Here is a 22,589-nt window from a genome sequence, read left to right as displayed (position 1 = left end):
GGCCCTACCCTGAGCGTGACTGAGGGTGGCATCGCAACCTCCCGATCCGCCCTGCTCTGTGCATGACAGGGGGCGGTGCCCCAACTCCCCAATCGGCCCTGCTCTGAGCCTGACCAGGGGCTGCACCTAGGGATTAGGCCTGCCCTCTGCCACCCGGGAGCAGGCCTAAGCCAGCAGGGCGTTATCTCCCGAGGAGTCCCAGACTGCGAGAGGGCACAGGCCTGGCTGAGGGACCCCCCCTTTCCCCCTGAGTGCACAAATTTTTGTGCACCGGGCCCCTAGTCATTATTATAATAATTAAAATTCAAAATACTAAAATGTTAAGAGTTCTCCCAATGGCATTTGAAGAATTTTAAATGAATTATTAAAAACACAAAAATATATCAATACATCATCCTTGCCCCCCCCAAAAAAAATACTGTACACAACTACAAGTGTCCTTTATCCTCCTGTCCCAGGGCTCATTCCCTCCTGTCCAGAAGAGACCTCTCTTAACTGCTTAAAGTAGAGATTCAGTGGGGCCTTTTATTTAGTATCTATGGAGGATATGTATTTATATAATATATCTATCGATACCAGATATCACTATATTTTAAAAATATAAATGAGGTCCTTTCCCTTTTATTATTGCACTTGTTCTTTTTACTTGTAAATGATGTTTTAAACAAACATTATGCATGAATTATAATAAAAACATAGTTAAAATTTTTCTCTCTTTATGTTTTATTAAACTTTATTCTATGCTGTAAATATCCTCTGCATCTTGATGACAATTTAGACAGACCCAAGACTAAACCGGTCATTCTCTGGTAATAAAATATCCTTTGTTCACTTTTAGTCATGAAAATATCTCAATTTTGAAGATAACATATCCAGACCTATGTGGTAGCCAAGATTTTATAATTGTTTAAATCTTCTTTTCTTAACCATTTGGGATTGGCCCAGGCTGGAGCCATAGGGGAAAGAAGGCAGGATGATTCTATTTTCTTAATATAAATTTAAGATCTCCAAGCTCATCTATTCCCCAACTGGCCAGCAGCAAATTCAGCCAGAACCATTTGTCAAGTAGGAGACGGGAAGATAAAAGGGGATTAGACAGTTTTTACTTAGTTTTGCAGTTTGAACTTTCTGAAACTGACAGATAATTAAATGTTACGCTCTCCCTCCTGGGGCGCATTCCTGTACACCTTACAGGCTCCCAGCTGAGCCCCTCTCTTTCAATTCTCTAACATGAAGCATCTTTCCTCAGAGTAATTTATTTTATTCTTCCTTCACTTCTGGGCATTTCCTTGTTTACCACCATCTCTGTCTGCTGAGGTCTCCCTTCAGGAAGCCCTCTTAGATAAGATCCAAGCCGACCTCACATCTGTGCTTTCTCTTATGTCCCAAAAGTCCTCTAAAGGAAGAACCTGTGGTCCCCTTATACCTACAAATGCTAGGATTGGGAGTGTAATAAAAGAGCCCCTCTCACCTTCATAGTGTAAAACACCATCTTTCAAAGTGCAGGAAAACACTTCTAAAGTTCTCCCAATGGTTCTTCTAAAATAACCTTCAAAGGACTTGGGAGTAAAAAGTAGCATCATCCTTCTTGAACACATTTGTTTCTAGACCTGTATAAATATGTAGAATTGTTGGGTCCTAGGATATGTACTTTTAAAATTTTCATAGAATGCAGTACATTGTTCACTAAGTGATTTTGTTAATTTATACTAGCAACATTTGAGAGTGTCTATTTCCTCATATCCTTAATTAATATATAAATTATTTTATATTTTCCATTTCCCTTAGGTATAAATTGTTAAGTTCTCTGTAGCAGTTTAAAATATCAAATCTCAATGGAAGATTTAAAAAAACTGATATTTATTCTGTCTGGTATTTTTTGTGAAGTGAGAATTTGTCCGCTACATTTTGCATGACATATTATTATTTTTTAAATATATTTTATTGTTTTTTTACAGAGAGGAAGGTAGAGGGATAGAGAGTTAGAAACATCGATGAGAGAGAAACATCGATCAGCTGCCTCCTGCACACTCCCTACTGGGGATGTGCCCGCAACCAAGGTACATGCTCTTGACTGGAATTGAACCTGGGACCTTTCAGTCCACAGGCTGATGCTCTATCCACTGAGCCAAACCAGTCAGGGCTGCATGACATATTATTATTCACACTAATATTATCTATCAGTTTTACAGCCATTTAAAAATAACTTAGATAATGGGGTCAATTGTACATCATGACTAATCTATTATACTTTTCTTTCTGTGTGTGTGTGTGTGTGTGTGTGTGCATGTGCATGTGTGTGTGCATGAACCAGTTAAAGCTAAATAAAATTTAGGAAAATCACTTTACATTCACGTGTCTGGATTATCAACAAATTAGAAATATTTATATTATACTGTGTGTGTACATGAGAGCAAGAGTGAGAACAAGAGTACTTGCATATGAGAAAGATGGAGAGATTTAAAAAGTGGAAAGAAAAGTGAAATAAGTCAATCAGAGAAAGACAAATACCATATGATCTCACTTATATGTGGAATGTAATTGAACAAAATAGAACCAGAGGAATGATTAAAAGGAAAAACTGACAGCTGTCCAAGGGGAGGGAGTTGGGGGGGGGGGGGGGGGGGGGGGGGGTGACTGCATGAAAAAAGGTGAAGAGATCAGCCAAAGAACATACATGCATAATCCATAGACACAGACAACAGTGAGGTGATGACCAGAGGGAAGGCAGGGGAGGGGGAATCAGTGAGGGCTGGGTGGAGATGGGCAAAGGGGGAAAATAGGGAAATCTGTAATAGTGTCAACAATAAAAATAGAGTTAAAATATTAAGAAAGTGGAAAGAACATGAAATGTGTTGGGAGAATGATTGATTTATGTCAACTGTAATAGGTATGTTTTGCTATAGGAAAATATAACTTCTCTTCATTAGAAGTATTCCTTATGGCTTTCCCTCCAGCTTGCATCAATGGCTTTAGAGATTTTCTTAAATACAGGGTGGAGCAAAAATAGGTTTACAGTTGTGAGTAAGGGAAACAATTTATTCTTGTATTATTATGTATTAATTATTGTATTATTTTCCATACAAACACGTTATGAACATATTATTCATATGAACATGTTAAGAGAGATCATTTGAGAACCCATTCACCATTAAATTAAAAGGAACATGTTAAACTTATACAGAAAAATATAACATACAATTGATTAATGCAATAGAGATCAATATTTTGCTTTTTTGTCTATTTCTCCTTATCTGACAAGCTTCTCTTTAATTGACAAGCTTTTCTATTGGTGTATAATTTGTTCCCCAGGACCAAATTATTTTTTCTTATTGTATCATTTTTTTACTATTCAAAAATAAATATCTAAACAGAGAAACATTAACATGTGTGATGTTCCTTGTTTTGCATTTCCATTTCTTCTTTGTTTGACCATTTGTTTATTTCAGGTGCTGTAATTTAAAGGTGCAGCTGCACTTAATGTGAACGTAGGAGGACAGAGGTACAATGCCACAACCACACAAAAAGGAAATGGGTGAGCAGAACAAAACTGCAAATGTTCAGAAGGACAAGAATAAGATCATTTATGTGATTGTGAAAATAGTTTCTGACCATGCCAATAATATTCCACATTTCTTTCCCAAATATGGATGTAATTGTTCACAGAGAACATAATATTTAATAGGAGGAACTTTCTCATTCAGGTGATATTTTAAAAATATTTTCTTCAAATTTACATTTTGAGTTAATGGCAATACAAAAACAAGATATATAGTTGTGTCTTGTATCTGATCACAATAATAAAAATAAGAAACATTTTATAACTACATATAGAATGAAGAAGTATAAGTATATATATATATATCTGTTTTCCTTTAAAATATATTCTAGCCCTGGCCAGTGTGTTGCCCATGGACTAAAGGGTTCTGGGTTCCATTTCTGGTCAAGGTTACGTACCTCAGTTGCGGGTTTGATCCCCAGCCCCATTCGGTTTGGGCGTCTACGGGAGGCAACCAATCAATGTGTCTTTTTTAAAAATACATTTTTTTTTTTTATTTTAGAGAGGGAGGGAGAGGGAGCAAGATGGAAACATCAATGATGAGTGAGAATCATTGATGGGCTTCCTCCTGTATGCCCCCTACTGGGGATTGAGCCTGCAACCCGGGCATGTGCCCTGACCAGGAATCAAACTGTGACCTCCTGGTTATAGGTTGATGTACCATGGCCAGGCTCAATGTGTCTGTCTTTCTCACATAGATGCTTCTCTCTCTCTCTCTCTCTCTCTCTCTCTCTCTCTCTCTCTCTCCTTCTCTCTCTTTCTCTCTCTCTCTCCCTCCTCCCTTCCACTCTCTCTAAAAATTAATGGGAAAAATATCCTCAGGTGAGGATTAACCAAAAACAATATATTTAGTCTAATGCAAAACTAATGTATTCTTCATTAGTTTTCTAAAGTGCATTTCAATTTTCAATTGATACTGAATGCCTCTATTTTGTATATATACAAATACATACATGTATTACAGGCATACAGGTGGATAAATCTAAGAAGTCCTCAAATCTACTCTAAGAATAAAATTTATAAAATATTACAATAATTCCATACACTGTAAGTGGATTAAGTTCTATGTAATGATTTGAAAACAAAAAATCTATTCATAAAACTTTTTATTTTCAGATTTATCTTCACTTTACATTGCAAGCTTATAACCATAAGTAGAATAAATACTATTTTATTTTATTCGCACTATACTGGATGTTTTAACAGTGAAAAAAATTCATTATATTTTTCTTCATTGTATAATTTTAATAGGGGAAAAAAGATGTTCAGGTTTTAAAAGTTTCCCAGATACTTATGTGCTTAGATAACCACAAAAGCACTTTTGTTTAAAATCTACATGACATGCAAATGGTCTTTATAAAGCAATGCTTGGTTTGCCCTCTTTTAAATTAAATTCCTGTGACTTTTTGTCAGTCTACTGGATAGGAACATGGAATCTGACACATTGAATCAGTCCATTGCTCCATCAAGTAGACTATTTTGCTTCCAATAATAGCCGATAAAATGAGACTTCAGAGAAAAATAAAGTAAATTGCACACTGTGAATTTTGAAAGATCTTACCTAATATTTCTCATTCAGCCCCATGCAGACATTAAACTTTGAACTTTAAGGTGAGAGGAATGCAAAATTTTCACATTTCCTTTACCATGAAAGTACTTCAAGTAAATTTCTTATTTCCAATTTACAGTAATTTATGTGGTAAATTTTGTTATTTTTATTAGATTTCATATTTGCAATATATTATACAAACAGTAACAATTTAATTCTATATGAATTTAATTCTATATATTCCATAAAAGTTGTCTTGATGATGATGATTTTTTTGGAAATATTTATATGGCTCTAAATAGCTTTAGCTGTTCTAAACTGATTATTTTTTCAGCTAATTTTTTCTATGACTAAAAGTTTGGCTGTTCCTTCAACATAATAAAAAAGCATCTGGCCACCTTAGTTGCAACTCAACTCAATCAGCACTGAATTGATGATCCTGGAGGCTGAAGCAAAGTGGCTTCATCTATCACATTGTAGCCAGAAAAATAATTTTTAGAACTTCAAAGAATAATACATACTTATATAAAATCCATATATGGGAAACAATAGGGATATTATCCACTAAATATAGATTTTTGAAAACTACATAATGTTTTTCCAATAATGTATACTTGTTCAGACATAATACATTTTATTTTGTCACCACCTTAATTCAGGTATGGGAACTACTTATTATAAATCAAGAGTTAATTTTTCCCATAGAATCCTTGGAATCAAAATTGAATCCCCCATTACCCTTCCCAGAAATTACATTTTCACTGTCATGCTCTGCACTACCAAGCTTAATTTAAGATCAAGGAATCTGAGAATACATGATTGTTTAATCACATTACTGGGGTAAGGTGTGGTAAGATGAGAGGGGGAGAGAGAGAGAGAGAGAGAGAACATTTAAAGGTTTATTATACTACTCATAGCTCCCTGGGGAAAGCACAGAAAGCTAGTCAGGGTCACTGATGGGGGAGGTGCTGGAGATTGTCAGAAGGCAGAAAGCGATCTGTACACAAGCACTTTTACTGTGCTTTCTGTGGGAAGAAAAGGGTGAAGAAGGGCAAACAGACTTAGAATTGGTTTGCTATGTTTGAAAGTAGCACCCTCACAATATTTATATCCACTGTGACTGTTAAAGCATATAGTTAAAACAAAGGACTCCAGATGTCTATGGGGTGAGTCACAACTTGGTTAAGGGAAGCTAATAGTCCCCTAAGTGGATGTTAAGGCATCCATTTACAGAAATTAAAAGTATGATTAATAGTATGATATACCCATCCTATGTTATTATGGTTCTAATAAATATGAATAAAATTCACATAAAACTTTGCAATAACATTTATTTATGAATTTTAAATTAGTTTTTATTTGATCCAAGAATTGTTGTAAATAAAGGTTCCTTTTTATTTTTACTATTCACTTTTCCATCTCGTTTTACAAAAATGAACATATAATTTCTGCCTCCCACTAAAGATAATGTAGAGGCTAGATTAGATAATTTGTGTGAAAATGTTCCAAATCTTTAGAAAATCTCCTGTCTCAATTATGAGATTTACTAGCAGATTCTTCCTGAGTCCTGGGTGAAGCAGGACATTTCCCCAACTTATAAGTAGACTAACTCTTGTATTACTCTGCAAAGTTTTTAGTCTATTTGGTTCTTGATGTAAGACATCTTTAAAAATTCACATATAAAAGTGACTAAACTTGGATTAATGTAAGAAACATTGTATAAAAATCTCAGAATTTAAAAAGAACTAAGCTTTCCAAAATTTAAAAAAAAACCCACAAAACTGAATTTAAGAAAGGACTAATAGGGCACGCAGGGCTTTTGCTTTCTTTCCCTTTCTTACTTCCTATTCTGTCAATTTTTAAATATCATTTGGCAATTGGTTTAGATTGATATACTTATCAGAGAAGTAAATAAGCATGCAGATCCATAAGTACTTAAGAAGGCAACTCATTCCATCATTACTCATATACTCCAAATAATTCTCTCTCTTTTATGTACATCAGAATATATCATCTGGAATAACCACCATTATCTTGAGTCAAAAACTACTACAACACAAATTTTATCAGTGCATGTTTTGTGCTCTGATGTCAATCTTAAGCAAATTGAATAGATCAGTCTATAAGATTTGCTGTGATCAGCTCCATGCCTGATTCTCCAGTCTTATTTAGTATTCTCTTTCTTAAATCATCAGATTCATGCTGGTCCTCTTTTTTTACCTTCATATATTCTGCCCTTTCTCTTAGACTGTGTCCTACTCCTCACTCCACACTCTCTTCCTACTTTGCATGGCTCATTGTTCATCATCCAGATTTCTGCTAAAATGTTAGTTCTTTAGAATCAATCTCTTAAACTACCTTTTCTATAGAAGCCTGTTCTATCCTATCAACATACCATATTTGTTTTCATAATGACATCATAATTTTAAATATTATTCATACACTAGAGGCCTGGTGCATGAAATTCGTGCACTGGGGGGGGGGGGGCATCCCTCAGCCCGGCCTGCACCCTCTCGCAGTCCAGGACCCCTTGCTCCTTACCGCCTGCCTGCTCACTGCACCTTACCACTCAGCCTGCTGCTCCTTAGCGCTTGCCAGCTGTGAGCCTGACTTCTGGCTGAGCAGCACTCCCCCTGTGGGAGTGCACAGACCACCAGGGGGTAGCTCCTGCATTGAGCGTCTGCCCCCTGGTGGTCAGTATGCATCATAGCGACCAGTTGTTCCACCTTAATGGTTGCTTAGGCTTTTATTATTTAGATATTTTGTTTGTTGTTTATATTGTGTTTTTTTTAAATGGCAAATTCTACAAGGACAGGAAGTGTTTGCAACACCGATTAAATACAAGGATTAGCAAAATGCTTGATGCTAGTATATTTATTTTGAATCAATAAATGAAAGTTACTGAAATAGTTGGTTTGAAAAAAGGAAAGAAGTAACCTGATTTTTTGAGAGATTAAGTTATTAATCTACGTTTCTGGATTAAGTGAAACAAATGGATTACAAGATTCTACTAAAAGATACAGACAAGTACAGGCAACAATTCTATGTGAGTGAGTTTCCTCTACTGATGCAAGCTTCCCCTTGAATTGGTTTTCCCAAGGCCCAGACTGGCATGCTGATAGTGATGGTAGAGGGGTAAAGGGAGCCAGAGCACTAGTAAATCTACTTGGTCTCATATTAATTATAGCCATATTCCTCAACAGCTTTTATGCATAATGAAGATGTTTTGCTCTCCATTTTTCTAATTCCTCCATTCAATTATTAATTGACTAGAGGCCCAATGCATGAAATTTGTGCAAGAGTAGGCCTTCCTTCCCCCACTGCAAGCCCCGGCTTCCCTCTGGCACCCAGGACCCGGGCTTCCCTCTGGCCACCAGCAGTCACCCGGGACCTGGGCTTCCCTTGCAGCCCCAGCTTCATCTGGAAGGTCATCTGGAAGAATATCAGGTCTAATTAGCATATTATGCTATTATTATTATATAATATCATTATTATATAATATAATATCCTATATAATAAAAGGCTAATATGCAAATTGTCCCCTTGATCGGGAGTCTGACCGGGAGTTCAACCAGTTCAACCAGGGGGTGGGCCCGGCTGGCAAACCATGCCCGGCCCCTCTCCCCAGCTGGTTCACTCCGATCAGCCCCAATTGGGGCGGGCAGGCCGGACCCCACCCGTGCATGAATTCGTGCACAGGGCCTCTAGTTATTATATAATAAAATTATATAAAAATTATATAATTTGACTATATATACCTGAATTGAAAGGTGACATTCCCAAAGACTATTATGATTAATGCTGAAGATGTTTGTAAAATGATTATATGAAAATTTTGATTTTTCAAATGAAAAATTATTGTTGAAAGAGAAATAACAAAAAAACAGATTTTGGAATTTATGAGTACAATGATATTATAGTTGCTCTGAAAAGAGATATTAAGGAAGTAATTCAGCCCTAGCTAGTTTGGCTCAGTGGATAGAGATTCAGCCTGTGAACTGAAGGATCCTAGGTTCGGTACTGGTCAAAGGCACATGCCTGGGTTGTGGACTTGATCCCCAGCAGGGGACGTGCTGGAGGCAGCCAATCAATGATTGTCTATCATCATTGATGTTTCTATGTCACTTTCCCTCTCCCTTCCTCTCTGAAATCAATAAAGATATATTTTTTAAAAAAATTATGTGCAATATTGTGTTATACACAAAAAGGAGAGAGGTAAAATAATGGCATTGACCACATGGTCCTATGATACAGGATTGAGGACAAACCTTACATTTGACTAGAGGCCCAATGCACGAAATTCATGCACGGGAGGTAGGGGTCCCTCAGCCCGGCCTGCACCCTCTCGCAATCTGGTACCGCTGGCTCCTAACCACTCTGCCTGCCTGCCTGCCTGATCTCCCCTAACTCGCCTCCTGCCTGACTGATTGCCCCTAACTGCTTACCTACCTGCCTGATCGCCCCTAACCACTCTGTCTGCCTGCCTGATTGTCCCTAACCACTCTGATTGCCTGCCTGATTTCCCCTAACTGCCTCTGCCTCGGCCCCTGCCCACCATGGCGGCCGCCTCTGCCTTGCCCCCGCTGCCGTGGCTTTGTCCAAAAGGAAGTCCGGAATGACGTCCAGAAGGTCGTTCGGCCAGTCTAATTAGCATATTACGCTTTTATTATTATAGATAAGATTCAGAATATTCCAGAATGCTCCTACAAAGCTGTTTTAAATTTGTCTTAAATGTTCTTCTGATTATTGATCTGTGACCCTCCTTTATGATGAGTAAAAATTACTTCTTAAGACTTTCAACAATTTTATGATTAACTGTTAATCATAAAATTCTGTATGCTGCACAGTTGCTCTGGACCAGTTTTACATATTTTGCATAATTAATTCCCATATTATAACAGACACAGCTCTTATTACAGACTACCAGTGTGGAGAGAAAATAAAAACATTTTCTAAGAATGTTCTAAACATTGATATGTTTGCCTTGGTAACTATATATCAGAATACAAATAAATATAAATTTCCTCCAAAAAAAAAATATAGGAACTTCCATTGCTGACTTTGTTGTTGTTATTACTCACTAGGGAGAGAGTATGGTTATATGATTATCTCAAGAGATACAGAAAAAGCATTTGACAAAATTCAAAACTCAGTCACACTTCTGCTACTGATAGTACTAGTACTACAACTTCTACTACTACTACTAATCCTATATAATAAAGAGCTAACATGCTAATTAAACTGGACGGCGGAATGATCTTCTGGAACAATCTTCCGGGACGACCTTCTGAAACAACCAGTGGGCGGGGGAGGTGGGGCCGTGAGGCAGCCAGGGCTGCGAGGGCCAAGCCCCATGTATGACTTTCGTACATCAGGCCTCTAGTATTATATGTTCTCAGATAAGTAAGAATAAGAAGAAAAATCACTGTCTTGATTTTATAAGGTGGACCTGTCTACCCCTCCAAAAAAATCTAGCTAAAAATACATTTAATGTAGAAACATTGAAACCTTTTTATTGAAGATTGGAGTCAAGGCAAGGCTATGTCTTTCACCATTTTTATCCAACCAAATAGTACAATAAACATTTATAAACAATACAACATAAACACTGAAGAAGAAAAGATAAAATTTTCATTTATACAGTCATCATAATATGTATATTGGAAAATCTATGGATTAAAAAAATACTAGACCTCAAGTAGAAATGTAAAAAAAAAATCACAGGATATAAATTCAATGGAATGGAGAAATATACCACTGATAGACTACATATTGTTAAAATGTCCATTATTCCAAATGACTTATATACTAAATATCCCAGAAGTTTTAAAATAAAATTGATAATTATTATAACACTCCAAAAAAGTAGAGTTGCACAAAATGATCTTTAACAAGAACAAACATAGAGGAAACAAACTACCTCATCTAAAGACTTACACATAGCTACAATAATATAAGTGGTATTAACTAATGGTTCCATCAGTCTGACATTGTCCTAGGAAATATCTTTGATAGCAGAAGACAAGATCAGAAAAATCACAGTGTACTCTTAAGATAATGAAAACCCTTATCTGTCTTGGATAAGACTTGTGATAGAAAGGTTCAAGATTTAGTTAGTATTATGATTACATGGTGTGAATAAATATTAATATGACAGTCATTTTAAGCATTTATTTTTCTCGATATTTATTTTTCTCAATAGCATATTAACTGTGATTATATTTAAGCATTCTAGTTAGAATTCTGTTGAATGTTGTAAGAAAAATACTAAATGCTAATACTGTAGGAACTAATTTGCATTGATTATAGCTGCATGAAGGCATCATAGAAGAAAAAGAATTTTTAAAAAGCATTTGAAAGCACTCCTACTGTTCTGTTACTATCATTGACAAATGAAGTACACATAATAAGAAAATTGACAAATCTACTTTGGTATCAACAATTCAATTAAATCATGACTGTTTGTCATTCAAATGTGACATTTATTTTTCACTGCTTCTATATATTTCTATGTTTATGCTATAATTTTTATATTAAATATGCTTATTTTTAATCAGTATCCTATAATTTAAAAATATATGAATTTGATTAAATTAAAAGTAATTTCCAGTTTATATTTTAAATATATTAAAAATCATATGCTTCTGATATATAGTTGCAAAGGACATTAACACATATTGTTTAATATCTTATCCTATATACTTGAGGCCCGGTGCATGAAATTTGTGCACTGGGAGGGAGGAGTGTCCCTCAACTCAGCCTGTACTCTCTCCAATCTGGGACTCCTCGGGGGATGTCCGACTGCCAGTTTGGGGATCGGGCCCAAACCGGCAGTCGGACATCCCCCAACTGCCCTCCCCTGCTGGCCCCGTCACCCCCAACTGCCCTCCCCTGCTGGCCCCGTCACCCCCAACTGCCCTCCCCTGCTGGCCCCGTCACCCCCAACTGCCCTCCCCTGCTGGCCCCGTCACCCCCAACTGCCCTCCCCTGCCAGCCATCTTGTGATCACATGGGGGTGGCCATCTTGTGCAAGGGCCTGACAGTCAATTTGCATATTGCCTCTTTATTATATAGGATTATGTACCTTGGCTCCTCATAGTGGCCAACTAGTTCAGTAAACAAATGCTGTTGGTTTTTTCGATAAGTTCACTCTACTTCATGTAGTACAACTGTTGACCCAAGTGAGAAGGTAATTATTTTGTTTCCAGTTAGTCATTTCATCAGTTAGTACACTTACTATATTATTCATATTATTCCCTATTCCAGGTGAAGCAAATATAATTTTTTACTCCTAATATTTTTATTCAGTCACCCAAAAGTTCTTACCTTCTTAAATATTTGTCCATTGTTAATGTTTTAAGCCATTTAAGCTTAGTAGGTGTTATATTTCCCATTTTAATTTTCTCACTCAGTCTTTTTCTTTCACTTAGCTTTTGGGCTTTTTTTTTTAACTGCCTGTTGCAATATTTGTTTCAACTCATTGGATTTCATAGGCAGAATAGTGTTAAGTTAAATTTTTCAAGGCCCAAGTTTAAAGATGTCTATTAGAAAGAGTGAGCATATCTAATTTAGATATCGCCTTCCTGCACAATATGGTTTTCTTTTCTTAATACAGAATATAACTATATTAAGTTTCTCTTTTCCTTTTATTACTCATCATGACCTTGATTTTTGTTCAGGAAAAATCGTTTTTCTCATTATTAATATATTTTCCCCCAGTGTGCTTGTTCTACCTCTCAATCTCCTCGTTGTCTTCTCTATCATAAGAAGCTGTCCCTACAAAACAAAAAATGCAGGTTTGCCTGAGATGTGCCTGTAACTACTGGGAGGGACTAAATCCTTCTGCTGAGGTTATTTCCTTGATATTATAAACCCAGAGCTGCTCAGTGTTCCTGACAGAGACAGTGCCTAAGAATAAAAGTATGATATTCAGTTCATTCCCACACAAAAATATCCACAGATTTTTAATACTCAAAATTTAATAAAAGAGAATATACAGTGAGTCCTGATGTTGTTCTCTATTTTTCTAGTTGCAAAAGAACTTGTGAAAATGTTAATGTGTGCTGACAGGGACATTTTGTATTGATATTGGCTTGTCTTTCTTTAGTGAATTATTGTTCAAATTTTACCCAATCTTGTGACAATTAGAAATCCTGGCACATCCATCCAACGATTATTTCAGAATTATTATAACAGATTTATTTTTTTGCTCATGCACTTTAGATGACTATTTTGAGCATGGATATTGGTTAGACCCTATAATGGTTGTGTAAAGTTGCAGCACTGTTTTTATAAACTAAACTCATTTAGATGTGAACTCACTTTTGCAGTTCATGTTTTTCTGTTTTAACTCCTGAATTATTTACCAGTTTCTGTATTGTCCAGCAATCCAGAGAGATGAGGGAGATATTAAAGCTGTTTGGCATAGAAGTCTCTTTTCCCTCGGAGTAAAACTTTTTTATTCCCCCCTTCCTATTAGAGCAGCGGTTCTCAACCTGTGGGTCGCAACCCCTTTGGCGGTCGAACGACCCTTTCACAGGGGTCGCCTAAGACCATCCTGCATATCAGATATTTACATTACAATTCATAACAGTAGCAACATTACAGTTATGAAGTAGCAACGAAAATAATTTTATGGTTGGGTCACAACATGAGGAACTGTATTTAAAGGGCCAGAAGGTTGAGAACCACTGTTAGAGGAAAATTTCTGAGTAACATAATTAAACAATCCATTTGGAAAATTTAACTCTAGATTTGCTTTGGGCCAAGTTTGCTAATCTATTTGTGTTAAACACCGTATGTGTCACATGTCATTATGTAGAATATTGATTGATCTAGTTTAGTTGAATTACCCTCACCATGGATTCTTCAATTCACTGGCTGGGACAAAGTCTCATTTAGTCTGTGTGTGAAGATAAAATTAATTATCCAAGAAGAAATCACACCCTACAGAATATTGATTTTCTAAATGAGCTTGATGGAAATGGCAGCTTCTTGTTTAATTTGACTCAGCTTGACATTTTTAGAGCATCCGCAAATTTGAGGAGGAAGGGAAATGATAAAAAAAATTCTATAGAATTGGCAAGAAGCTAGATCATTTCCAAGTCATTCATTCCTTCTAGATAATCAGATATAGTTGAAATAGCAAGTATGAGGAGTAGGTACCATTTTGTAATGATCAATACACAGATAAAATAAAAATTAATTTGAAAATATAAGGTCATGAAAGTACATATCATGGATTAGGATGTGGCTAAGAGGAGAAGATGGTGAGCTATTTTCAGAAGAGTTGGGCAGACCAAGACGCTAAATCAGTCTACTGCATAAAATCTATCCTTAGTAAGGTTAGAGTGATTCCAGTTTCTTCTGCTAGGTATCTGCTGTGTCATTTCATAGATTATATGAAATATTTATACAGATGGTAATCCTACTCAGATAAACCCCAGAGCTGACTTATCTGAATATACTGCTTACATGTATACTGCTTTTCTTCTCCATTCATTAATGTTAATTTTAAATAAATCTTTGCAGTACTTCTCTACTTCATCCTTCTTTCAAACTTCTCTCTTCGGTCTTAGATATATTTCATTAAAATGTTATTCTAGAATTTATGTATTTCATCACATCACAAAAGCAAAATATTGGAATTGGAAGAAACTTAATCATGCAATTACCTTATTTTCCCCCCACTCTTCTATTGAGATACAATTCACATACCATAAAATCCACCATTTTTAAGAGTACAGGTCAGTAGTGTTTAGTATGTTCACAAGGTGTATAAATATCACCGAGATCTAATTACAGAACATTTTCCTAGTCACAAAAATAAACTTCATTCCATTAGCACTACATTGGTTTTGAATTAAGGGAAATACTAACTTCAAAGACTAAGTTAAGAAGTGTTTCTTGAATTTTTTTTATTTTAAAAGAGTTTGTGGGGATTGAAGTTAATTCTTAATTGTTGTTAATTGGTAGAATTACAGTGAAGACACTTTATTCTGAGCTTTTCTTTAAGGAGAGAGTTTTGATTACCATATCAATCATTTTATAAGTCTACTTAAAGTTTCTATTTCTCTTTGAGACAGTTTGGTAGCTTTTGTCTTTCTCAAAATTTTTCCACTTCATCTAGGTTATCTCATTTATTGGCATATTATTATTCACGTTACTCTTATATAATCCATTCTATTTCTGTAATATAAATGGCTACATCCCTTCTTTCACTCATGATTTTAGTAATTTAAATCTTCATCTCTTTTTTACTGGTAAGTCTAACTAAAGGTTTTCAATTTTACTGATCTTTTCAAAGAAACTATTTTGAATGATATTTTTCACTGCTGTCTTTCTATTCTGAAGTTCATTAATTTTCACTGTAATCTTTATTACTTGTTTCCTTGTGTTTATGTTAGGTTTAATTTGCTTGTATTTTTTCACTATCATAAGGTGAAAGTTTAGGTTATTAACTGAGTTCTTATTTTTAAAAATATAGCTATGGAAGTTATTGTTTGTTTAGGGACTTTTCTGTCTAATTCTATAAATTTTATATATTTGCCATGTGTAGCAACTGAGTTTTTACTTGGTTCATTTAGTGTTTAGTTAATGATTGGTCAGAAATATCCTTGTGTCTGGGAGCAATAAGTCTCCTTGTTTTGGTGAGAGATTCTGTAAATGTTGGGGCATGCCTTCAACACAAACAGTTTATAAATCTGTTTTAATTTACTTTTTACTTTTATAGAACTTCACCCTCAGTCACAGTTGAGAGATTAAGACCTTCTTAGGTCTTTCCTGATATGTGTACAGCTATATTTATACATGAGGCCTCAAGATTACCATGAATATGTCAGTTTTTCAAAGCTCTGATAGCCATCTTATTCCTTAGCATATGTTTGCAGCTATTCCTTCGTCTATGATGTTAACATGTTTGACAAATGTGCGGCAATCCCCCACCTTGGAAGTTTTTATTACCAGGTCAAATAAAGATAGGCCTTTAGTTTGGGGTCTTCAGGGAAACACAGGGAAGTCAAATGATGAATTTTCTTTGAGGATGAAGTATTGCCCATTTTTCTTTATCTAGTACTGGGAATGTAGGCTATTATTTTTTAAATTTTTTACTGAGATTTAGCCACTCTTCTTGGCTAAATGCACCTTGGTTGCTGAAAGTCTTTGGTTAATTTCCAGACTTCTAAACATTTTGATTCTGATACTTTTTGTCCACTCCATCTTTTTTGATAATTTTATGGTGAGGTGAATTTTTAGAGGTCCTCTCTCTGTCATGTTCACTAAAATTACCCAGTTGTGTTCATTTTTAAATTGAGAGCTCATGGGCAGGGGACTTAAATAATTTCTCCAAAAAGAATATAACTAGTGCTATGTACATAAGACCTATCCACAAAATATGAATAAAACTCAGAATTCTAAAATTACATCCAACTACTGCCCTTCTGGATGAATTGTCTATGATTACTAGGAAGCTTTCTATACATATATACATATGTATCAGGTTCAAATTTTATAGCTTGGATGTAACATGGAATAAGATCTGTGCTTTTAAAAAATATCAAATGGATTATAGTTTTTCAGAAAGTTTGATGAATTGTGGCTATATGGAATTGAATAGCAGATGTTTGTTCTGCATTCATTTGAGACCTACTCTGAGTAAAACATTTCTTTTAGTTTTCTTACTTCCCTCAAGTAATATATGGATTCTTTTTGAATTATTAGGTCTTTCTATTAAGTGTGTGATTTCACAAAGATGCCTGGTTTCCATTTTTTGAAAGAGGGAGTTGGAGCAGAATAGATGCTGACCTAATTTCTCTCCCCTTTGATCATACTGACGTGGCAAGCATTCTTTATTGCACAATAGAGAGATATATGTGATGATTAAGATTGTACTAACAAGGAAGGAAAAATTCAACTCGTAATTTCTCTATTAATCAAGGACCTTTTCAAAAGGCAGAAAAGATTAACAAAAAGTAATATTAGTTCTCTGTTTTCCAAGTCTTTAGACAATTCTAGATGGGTAAACTCTTTTCTATTATTTTTAATATAAGCAAAAAGTCATGAAATGTCCCCATCCTTGCTAATCTTGTGGTAGAGGCAATGATTGCCTAGTTAACATATTTAAAAAGTAAAATAATTAAGAAAGTAAATTTTCAGTCATAACATTTTGCTGAATATAAAATATTCTTCCTACATTAACTTAACTAAAAACATTTATTAGAATTTGCAAATTTAAGTGCATACATCTAATATTGTGCTAGTGCTATCAAGTCACCAGTCTCTCTTGTCCTTGTCCTTTCTTCTTAATTTCCCACATATTTTTTGAAATCTTAATTGCTCCAAATACTGTGTATAAAATATGAATAAGCTATGCATCTTGGATTCATGAAGTTTACAATGTAATCTGGTAGATATTAATATTAAAATTGTTAATTTTAATTCCCCCTTTATCTTTCAGGCTTCTTTTCTCACTGTCCTACTGACAGCTATTTTACATTTACTAACTACCACAAATACATTCACTAAGTACCCTTCCCTTCCCAGAGTCCATTTTTTAAAGTTAGTTACTTTGTTTTAAATATTTACTGATATCTTATGACATATCACACATTGAGCTAAGACACTGAAATGCTTCTTATTAATCTTCAGATACCGCTCTAAAGTTTATGTATTATAACATTTTCTTGATGAAACAACTGAGCCTTAAATAATTTAAGTAATGCAAAAGTTAGGAATATTTTTAACTTTATTTATGCAACAGAAAACTTATTTAACATAGATTGAGATATACATTTTAAAAATAAAAACATGTCTGGAAATAGACTGTTGCTGGAATTGGCTTAGCAGTTAGTTCATGTTAGGGTGAGAATCTTTGCAGTCATCCTGGCTCTTTTCTCAGTATCAATATAGCTGTTTCAGCTCAATTTATTAATTTTCTCATTCAGGATGAAAGGCAAGAGGTAAAAATAGCAATGTCTACAGCTTTTATTAGGAAAATAAAGTTAGAAAACCCTCAACAGAGTTTACTACAGTGTACTAGAACTGTGTCACATTGCTTATCTTTGTCACTCTTAATTTCATAGGAGTCTAAGAAAGCACAAGTATATAGCCGTAGAGGAGTCAGGAAAGAGAGAACAGATGTGAAAATGAATGGTTGATCAGCCAACAAAGTCAGTTTCATTCACTTTGTTGTCACCAGCTAGCCTATCAGCTTAGCCAGAAATTTATATTTGCTTACACCTACTTACTCAGATGTAACCATAATCATGCAAAAAATTAGGAAATATATGTAAATGAGAAGATTTTAAAATTAAAAATAATCTGGCTGAATGTCACACAGACCAAACAATGAGGAGAAATGTACTAGAATTTAATATAATGTCAAAACTTAGGTGGAAAAAAACTAGCACTGTTTGGGGGAGTCTCAGCTGTCAGATAAAAATAAACAGGTCTTTAATTTCAAGTTTAAATACCAATCATTTATGCAGGTGCAAGTAACAAAACATAGAAATAATAGTTTTTGAAAAATTCAAATCAATTGATTGCACCTATTCAAACCTGTGTTTTAAAATGAGTAACCTCTCAGAACATTATTAGCAATCACCCACTGAAATCTTAATATGGATTCAAATCAGGAAATGTTTCCAGAGTTTGAGTTCTTGACCACTAAGTTTTACAGCCTCCATGTGTGTGAGAGGGTGGATTTTAAGATGCTGTGGGTACAAACTGGAAACTGCAAGGTCAGTCAAGAAGACAATTTCAGAGTTCAGTCAAGAGAAACTGATACCTGAAGCAGGCTAGAGGTGTAGGGATTCTAAAAGAAGAAATGTGTCCAATTGATCATGCTAAGAAATGTGGAATGAGAGGAGACTTAAGAGTTTGGATTACAAGATACAAAATGCTAAAAAGAATTTGAGTATAATGGTGAATAAGAAAGCCAATAAATTGTGATAAAGTTATTTGTTATTGTATTTTTTAGTAGACAACGTCAAAACTAGACTGTGAGAGAATAAAATAGTGGCAACAAAATGGTTTATCTTTCAAAAAATAATAATTTCAGGTAGAAGAGTTGTATCTGTGTGTGTGTGTGTGTGTGTGTGTGTGTGTGTGTGTATGCAGGTTATGGTCATTAAGTTTTCATCCAGCAGAACAGATATACATCCTATGAGAGGAAGCGTATCCCAACACTTGGGTTAGTATCAATATTTTATCACTAAGCAAGTAAGGCTATATTTATTTATTTTTATTGTATTTTTTATCCTCACCCAAGGATATTTTTCCCATTGATTTTTTTTTTTAGAGAGAATCGAGGGGAAGGGGGGCGGGGCAGGGAGAAACATTGACATGAAAGAGACACATCAATCATTTCCTCCTACACACACCCGTACTGGGGCCTGGTATTGAACCTGCAAACCAGGAGCATGCATGCTCTTGACCAGGAATTGAACCCCTGCAACCCTTTCAGTCTGTGGGCTGATGTTCTAACTGTTGAGCAAAATGGACCAGGGCACCTTTAAAACTTTTTATTATAATTTTTAAATGTATCTTTATTGTTGAAAGTATTACAGAGATCCCCCTTCCTACCCTCACTGACCCCCTCCACCTGACTCCTGCTCCCTCCCCAGGCCTTCACAGCATAATTGTCTGTGTCCACAGGTTATGCATATATGTATATAAATTATTTGGTTAATCTTCTCCCTCTCTTCCCTCTGAGATTCTCAGTGGTTAGAGAATCAACCCAAGCACCAAAGGGTGCGATTCCCAGTCAAGGGCCCATACTTGAGTTGTAGGGATTATAGGTTTGATTCCCGACCCCAGTAGGGGTGTGGGCAGGAGGCAGACAATAGATGTGTCTCTCTCACATCAATGTTTTTCTCTCTCTCAATCAATCAATATGTCGCTCTTCAATTTGTTTCTCTTTCTCCTTCCCTTCCACTCTCTCTAAAAATCAATGGAAAAAATATCCCGAGGTGAGGATTAACAAATAATAATAATAATAGTAATAATAATAATAGTAATAATAGAGATAAAATGGTGAATATTTTACTTTTTAAAGAATGTTTCTTAAAAAATATTTGGCACATGCTATAACTTGTCTGCAAGGAAGTGCTATCAATTTTAAATAAGAAAAATAAAATGGTCATGTTTAATTGATATAGTTTAAGAATGTCTTTTCATTTTTAATTACCTACCTAGATGCCAGGGCTGACCAGCAGACCCTGAGTGATAGATGATTACTCTGACACACAATTGCTGTGAAAGAGAGGGCTAAGGGACTGCCTGGCTAGAGAAACCAAACAGCCTCATTTGCCTGCTTCTTCAGGCTTTTATTGTAACAGCAGTTTGAGCTAAAGTTTATCTTTTAAATACAATCAGTAGGGTAAGTAATCTTGGGAGGACACATGTCTCTGCAATATCCTTTAAGCAAGGATGCCTAAAGATTAAGCATAAAGATTCCAGTAAACACCCAAGGGTCTGCATGTGCACAGACTTGTTTGGAAAGGTCAGGGAACAATAAGGGGTGGCCACCTTCAGCCAACTTCCCCAAGTCAGAATTCTGAGAAACAGGGGTAGGCTGCCTTCAGCCCACTCCACTTTTCAGAATTTCCTCCTTACAAACTTTCCAACCAAGTCCCATGCTTTCCCAGACATAGAGAATCAAATTTTCTTTAAGTAAAATGGTTTCAAGTTTAAGGATGAGATTAAGATGACAATAAATAAATGCACTGCAGTGATCTGAAAATACATGTCTTTTACAAGTCTGTCTCTGGAACAGATATAAGCACCATGGATTTGGAGAACAAATAGTGAAGTCAAGAACATAAAGGTAAAAGAGTGCCTATGGCAGGGAATGGCTGGAGTGGACATCCAGATGAGAGACTTTAGTCCTGGAAAACTGGTGTTGAAATTCATTCACTTGGTACAGAGAGAGGAAAGATAAAAAATACCAACCAATGCTTGTGTTGTCCCTAATGTCTAAATAACTGTTACTATTATTAAGCCTTTTTTTATTCACTACTCCACCCAAAAGCTGTTTGTGCACTATACTGGTATGGCCAGCACCAATCTTTCTATACCAGTATAGTGTTAAGTAGTTGTTGACTTAATAGGGAGAATTAAACGTTACTTGCCAAGTAATATCACATGGCAATATGAAGATCAGATATCCCAAATACAATGAGCGTGACCTCTTCTTTGGATACAGTGAGTGTGATCTCAGTGTATGTGGGATATCTGGCCTCACATTGCCATTTCTTCACTTGCAAATAGAATCTGTAGCACTTTGTGTACCTGTTTACTTATGTGTCAAATAGGTATAATAAAATATATGGAAATGAAATTTATTTTTGTCTTTAAGCCTCTATTGAAGAGACTCTAGTTGTCTTTTTTCCCAGCAATGCATTCTTTCTCTCTCCCAACTATTCCTGATGACTCTGTACTTCTCTTTCTCCAACCTTCTGGATATCTGAGATTTCAGCTACTATTTTCTTGCTCGTTGCATCAGGAGAGTACATCTTTATGTCAGGAAAAGGAAAAAGAACTCCATTCTAAAAGCTCTTTTTATTAGGCATACAAAAGGTAGCTATTTCAATCTCCTTTGGGTCCAAGTAGGTTATTTCCACTAGATTGGGTCAAAGGACATTCTAACTGGTAACACTCTGCTCTGCATTTAACAGAATCTTGCTCTGCTAATCATAAAACCGTTATCTGTGACATAATCACTCATTGCTAACTAAGGGTCTTTTCTTTTTTTGCAGAGTTATTACAGATATCATGAGGAAACATTCTAAAATGTCAATCCAGTGTTCTAAGGACAACAGTCAATAAAAGTTACTTTCAATATTTCTCATAGCAGGCTTCTGATGGTGCGATATGGTGAACAAATATTCTAAGGAGAATTTGCAATAGAGGACTCAGTGGGCACATATTGATCTGACCAATAATACACTAATATAGAAAATAAAGATACTAATAATCTTATTATGCAGGAGTGAAAATTAACCATCAAATGTATGAACTATTGCATACTTAATCTCACTTAACTCTGCAAAGAATCCTGTGAATTTATTAATATTATCCACATTTGACAAATAAGCACAGTGAAACTCTGAACAATCACCATTTTCATACATAGCATAACTAAATAAGCAGGGGAACTAGCTGTTTACCTTAGATATGTGTTTCTGAAAGTGCTTTCAGAAACTAGTGGGAGTGTTGACTAGAAATATTGTTAAATTCCACCCTTCAATTTTTGTAATTAGACACTATGAGGATAGGAATTCAGATATCTGCATTTCTAACATGTTAACTAGGAAATTCTGAGGGATATAAAATTTTGAAAAATTTTGGCCAGAGCCTTTGCCTCCTACTCTTTTAAAAATACATATAGTAATTAAAGTTTGAATACATAACTTAAAATATTAAAATACTAGAGGCCCAGTGCACATTCGTGCATCATAGAGAGTGTGTGTGTTGGGGGGGGGG

The sequence above is a fragment of the Myotis brandtii genome, unplaced genomic scaffold, assembly GCF_000412655.1.
Source record: "Myotis brandtii unplaced genomic scaffold, ASM41265v1 scaffold794, whole genome shotgun sequence".
NCBI lineage: Eukaryota > Metazoa > Chordata > Mammalia > Chiroptera > Vespertilionidae > Myotis > Myotis brandtii.
Note: the sequence above shows the minus strand (reverse complement) of the source record.